Source organism: Nomascus leucogenys, chromosome 16 (assembly GCF_006542625.1).
Source record: "Nomascus leucogenys isolate Asia chromosome 16, Asia_NLE_v1, whole genome shotgun sequence".
Taxonomy (NCBI): Eukaryota; Metazoa; Chordata; class Mammalia; order Primates; family Hylobatidae; genus Nomascus; species Nomascus leucogenys.
Window position 1 is genome coordinate 46,428,287 of NC_044396.1, and position 6,089 is coordinate 46,434,375.

At 34.9% G+C, this 6,089-nt stretch overlaps 1 long non-coding RNA gene across 1 annotated transcript; it reads left to right on the forward strand.

Annotated features, from left to right (window-relative positions):
* Positions 1-439: 439 nt before the first annotated feature.
* On the forward strand, positions 440-4,480 carry LOC100603477. Its single transcript, XR_001115988.2, has 3 exons — positions 440-490; positions 2,900-3,020; positions 4,281-4,480. It is a non-coding gene; the product is annotated as an uncharacterized LOC100603477 (long non-coding RNA).
* Positions 4,481-6,089: the final 1,609 nt, after the last annotated feature.

Below are 6,089 nucleotides of genomic sequence, written 5' to 3' on the forward strand. Positions count from 1 at the left end.
GAGTATGAGTGTGCTAAATTTTAGTAGATATTGACAAAGTACATGTAAAAATTAATACTCCTACCTACTGTGTATCCAAAGTCCAGTCATCTCACAACCTGTTCACTTTTTTGTTTTTTGTTTTTTAATTTCAGCCATTCTGATGATTGTGCAGTGATAACTTAATGTAGTCTTAATTTACATTTCTCTGATTTTTTTATACTTACTGATTGATATGGTTTGGCTGTGTCTCCACCCAAACCTCAACTTGAATTGTATCTCCCAGAATTCCCACGTGTTGTGGGAGGGACCTAGCCGGAGGTAATTGAATCATGGGGGCAGGTCTTTCCTGTGCTGTTCTCATGACAGTGAATAAATCTCATGAGATCTGATTGGTTTATCAGGAGTTTCTGCCTTTGCTTCTTCCTCATTTTCTCTTGCTGCCACCATGTTAAGGAAGTGCCTTTCTCCTCCTGCCATGATTCTGAGGCCTCTCCAGCCACGTGGAATTGTAAGGCCAATTAAACCTCTTTTTCTTCCCAGTCTCGGGTGTGTCTTTATCAGCGCTGTGAAAATGGACTAACATGCTGATTATTTGGATATCCTCTTTTGTGAATGTCTGTTAAAGTATTTGTCCAGTTTTTTTGTTGTCTGTTAAAATCTGTTGAGTTCTTTTCATACTTTGTATATGAATCTTTTGTCAGTTGTATGTATTGTAAATGTCTTCCCCTACTCTGTGGTTTACCTTTTGATGAAGAGAACTTCCTAACTTTAATGTAACATATTTTATTTTATTATTTTATTTATGCCGGCTCAATTGCCAAATCCCTAGTTGTTTTCTTTGTGCATTTTTTATCCAATAAGGTTATGTTACTTTTAGTAGCTTATAGCTTATATCATCATTTTTACTAGAAAAATGATCTATAAATTGTGAAATTTGTATGTTTATGATAAAATATCTCTTTCTCTGTTTTCTTCTGCTAACTATAAAATCCCTCCTGGCCCTAAAAGGAAATAACAGCATTTCTGGTACACTTTGGCCCATGCTCAATCACATCAGGCAATTGGGAAAGTTTTAATTCACTCATTAGACAAATAACTCTGTTTGAACATTAGAGAATCATAAGGACTTCTGCTTTTAATAGATAGTCTTGATTATCCAGAATTAATTGTTTTATAGCTTAATAAGGCTACAGCACTCAGAAGAATACTAAAGTATTTTGCTTTTTAAATCCGCGAAGTTCTTGATAGTAAAATAGAATATTTTGTATTTCTAATTGATGTCACCCCTTCATACCTAGTCCTTTACAGAAATGCAGAACAACTGATCAGCCTGTTCTCCACCATACCACCCAGGAGCTCATAAAAACTTCAAGGGTTTGTCTCTTCTCAGTCCTCCTATAACCCATTTCCAATTACCTTTGCTACCTTTGAAATGTGATAGTAAAAACTAGACTGTTTTGTCTACTTTTTCAAAACTTACGGTTTTCAATGTAAGAGAAGGGCTATTTCTCAGGCTTTGAAATTAACATTTTTTGCAAAATATACCTTTCCAGTTTCATATTGACATTTTTAAAACAAAAGGTCTCAAAACTCTTTCATATTTAGCTATGATCAAGTGAATGAGGTTGGCTCTCATTAATCAAATATCACTTTCCAAAGGTGTTTTCCTCAGTGGAGTGTTTAACCAGAAGTTATATGGCCATCAGCCCACAATGGTATAGGCATTTTAATATGAGGTTGGACAAGATATCTTCTAAGATCTCAGCTACGATCATTTGATACCCAAGACCTTTCCTGCCAGCATTTCTTCAGCTTCCATTTATATTGTATTTTCTATTGTCAGTATTTATCATTTTTCCTTCTTCGTATCATCTCACCTCTACAATACCATCCATTTTCAAGTTCTCTTGGATTTACTCAAAAAATACAACCTAAATGTATTAAATGTTTCCTCATATTCATTACTGCCAACTTGGTGCAAACAACTGACTTCTGTCTCCTTGGACTATTGTGGAGTTTCCAGTCTCCCAGCTTCACTTCTTATGCACCTCATTACTTCATCACTCCCCAGTGTGATGCCTGAGCTGGAGTGACCTTACAGGAACACAAAGAGGATTGTACGACTTCCATGGTTTTTCACTCAGGAATAAAATAAAATATCAAATAAAATATAAATGTCCTACCATGGGCTTTTCTCTTCTCCAGCCTCATCTGCCACTACTCCCTGTTCACCAAACTTATATTCGACTTCTTTTTTTCTCAGACACACCTAGCTCATTCCTGCTTGAGAGCCTTCGCAATGGCTATTCCCTCTGCCTGAATTCATTTTCCTCTCATCTTTACACGGCTGGTTCCTTCTACTTCCTCAGATCCCAGCTCAAATGCCAACTCTCCAGTGAGCCCTTCCTGACCACCTGATCAAACTAAACTCCACACCTCCATTGTCATTTGAAACTTTGCAATATACGTTGGCTGAATGAATGAGTGAATTAATGAACAAGTGAATGAGTGAGTGAGCTCTCTTTACAATATGTCTACTCCTTTTGCATTTTCCTCTAGTCTTATTCCTAATTCCAACTTTTTTTTGTAAAACAACTTCACATATAACTTACGCTTATAGTCTGTTGAGTACGTAACTGTTAAGGCATCATCCTGCTGTGTGAATTCCAAATCTATTTCTAATCAATCACACAAACATTATCTTCAGCATATACATGTTTTAGATTCTTTAATCTTTGATTAGCTGCATTGCTGTGAATGATTGAGTGGCTTCGCCTGTCATTTGTTGAAATATCAAAGATACTCCCTACTTTTTCTGCTATCGAAGTAGCTTTATAAATACCTGAAATTTCTCTTTTAAAAAAATGTATTCTTAGATTCTCTTTTAAGAGTTTTGAAATTTTTCTTATCATTACAGAGGAAAGAAATCCAAGTAAATCCAAAGGAATAGAAACTAGAAATATACAGGCATACTTGTGGCTGGAGTTATTCCACTACTTGTACATTATGTGGCTTACCTCAACATGTGGAAAAATACAGTAAGCCTTCATTGTGCAGAGTGTAGTTACAGTATAATGTAACTTAGGCAGCTTATTCTTTCTTGCAAATATTTTATGATAAACACAAAATATGCTGTAATCTTTTCTGAATAATTAACATCTAATTGCTTAAAAGAATATTTTTTAACCTACAAAAGCTCTTTTTTTAAAAAAATTATTTTTCTACCTTCTCGTTACCTTAACGAAAAAACGTTCCAACCCCACGTACATGAAAAAATGCCTTTAGGCTTATTGAAGTCATTTATTTATGGGAGTATACAGAGTAAGTCAGACCTGTCCATCAGGAAAGACAAAAAGAAAAAAAATCTGAGCTATTACTATACCAGATTTGCTTACAAGAGAAAATGTTCAACTTTTCTACTCTAGGTAACTCACTGTCTGTACTACTATTGGGGAGGAGAAATTAATGTGTACAGTGTATCCAGAGTTTATGCCCTATGTATTATGTTCCTCAGTATAAAATATTTTTTAAAAATGGTTCCCAGAAATCAAAACTAATTAATTTTGATTTAATTTCTGACAGTTTCAATGGTCCCTTGTCAATTTTACTAATAAGCAAAAGAAACATTTCTTTTTGTATTCAATCTTGAGAACATAGAAGGTTTTAAACTTCTATTTGCTTAATTTTTCTTTGGGAATCTTAAGATTTCATAGGGGCTTAATATTTGTAATACTTTTGTTTTAGATATGCTAATCTAAATGTTAAATTAAGATGATTTCAAAAATATGGGCTGAAATCTTTTCTTCAAAATTTCACAGTTCTTTTTATGTATCATTTCAAAATAATTGTTTTATAGAAAAATGTGTTGGATATTAAATCATATAATTATGAATCATATTATGGTGGACTTTAATTTTGTTTTTATTTGTACATTTAATCATGCAAGTCAACAAAAATAAAAAATACTCAACAATACTATTCTATATTAAAGTTAAAGATAAATAGCTGTTAACTCTTATGACCATCTATAATCTCTTGAAACGTTTTTAAAAGTGAGCATCCAGTTGATTGGTGTGCTATTGGCCATCACCAGTGATTCTTATTCTCATCATTTATGCACTTGCTTTCCTTTTTATAACCTTTGTCTATCATGGACTCTTTAGAGAAGTTAACAATCTTTTTCTTATTTCCACCTTCTTTAATTCACAATGTAATTTTTCTACCAGAGGAAACTTATTTTCCTTTTTCTTAACCGTTTCATTATATGAAGTCCTGTTAAAACTTTGTTTCCTGGCCAGGTGCAATGATGCATGCCTGTAATCCCAACACTTTGGGAGGCCGAGGCCGGAGGATCACTTGAGCCCAGCATTTGAGATCAACATAGCAAAATCCCATTTCTACAAAAAAAAAAAAAATTAGCTGCGTGTGGTGGTACACATCTGTGTCCCCAGCTACTCAGGAGGCTGAGGTGGGAGGATCACTTGAGACTGGAGGCAGAGGTTGCAATGAGCTGAGATCTAGCCACTGCACTCCAGCCTGGGTGACAGATTGAGACCCTATCTCAAAATAAACAACAAACAAAACTTCGTCTCCTGCAGGAAACTATCATAATCCTGACTGCAGGGCACCTATTTGAAACTTATTTGAATTAGATCTTACATTATATTTATTTGACCTTTTTCATCTGTCCCGTTTTCTTCTTGAGTTTATTCAGTTACCTAAAGAAACTGAAAATTACTTGTAGATAGAAATCACATTTCATAATTTGCTTATAACTCCCCTCAGGCCTTCTGCATTTTATGCATATTGAACATTACACAATTTAATGAATGGATCGTTGGAAAATCTCTCATTATGTACACAATTATAGATGCAATACATTTTCATAAGTTATATAATTGCTTTATTTATTGTTACAATTAAGGCTGAAGATTGAGGTCTATACGCACTAATCTATTCTTGATGCAATGCTTTATTAAAATGCCCTTTTAAATCGTAGTAAGTTTTTGCATTGAAATTGGTTTGTCCTTGCTTAACAGATTCAATCATTAAGAACAGTAAAGAGTTTCTTTCACTGAAATCATTAATACATTTACTTATACAGAGATAGATAGATAGGTGCTGGCATATACTTACAAGCTTATGAATAACAGTTAGTTACGTCACATTGACTCATTTCAGAAATGTCACTTAAGTCACAAAATATTTTGTGAAATGATTATAGTATACTTTCGGCTACAACATTGAGTCTATTATACCCGAGAAGAAATTAGATACTGTGGGCAAATTTTTAACACCAGGGTTGCTGTGAGCACTACCCCAGGGGGTGCCGTTTGTGGCATGGTGTATGGAGTTAAACAGGGTAGGTTATGTGGTTTTATATGGCAGCCCTGCAGAAACCAGACAGTATACAAAAAGGTATTGTAACATTTTGAACTTTAGTGCCACTCCTCAGTTACGTAGTTTTCAAACTCTTACGGATGTTTAGTCAATCTGTTGTAATCCATGATGTTAGAATGTACAATGGTCCTTACCAATCATTTTATTTGGTAGAAAAGAAAAAATATATCAATGAGAAGTAAATTATATATTTAAAATACATATACATAACAGAATTAAGAAATAAAGCACAAAATATATGACAAGCATCTAAATATTAAGTACTTTTCATAGTCTAAGTTTTCTACTACTATACCGTAATTAAGGGAGGACGCCACCCCTCATATTGTCTTAACGCCCAATTTCTGCCTCCAAAGAAAAAAAAAAGTGAAAAATAAAAGGCAGAAATGAAACCCACAGGAAGACAGCCCGGAGCCACACCCTGGGCCTAGTAGTTAAAGATTGACCCCTGACCTAATAGATTACAGACATTGTATGGAAAAGCACTGTGAAAATCCCTGTCCTGTTCCCTTCTAATTACCAGTGCAGGTGCATGCAGCCCCCGGTCACATAACCCCCGCTTGCCCAATTGATCAGACCCTCTCACATGGACCTCCTTAGAGTTGTAAGCCCTTAAAAGGGTCAGGAATTGCTCACTCGGGGAGCTCGGTTTTTGGAGACGTGAGTGTGCCGACGCTCCCAACTGAATAAAGCCCTTTCCTTCTACA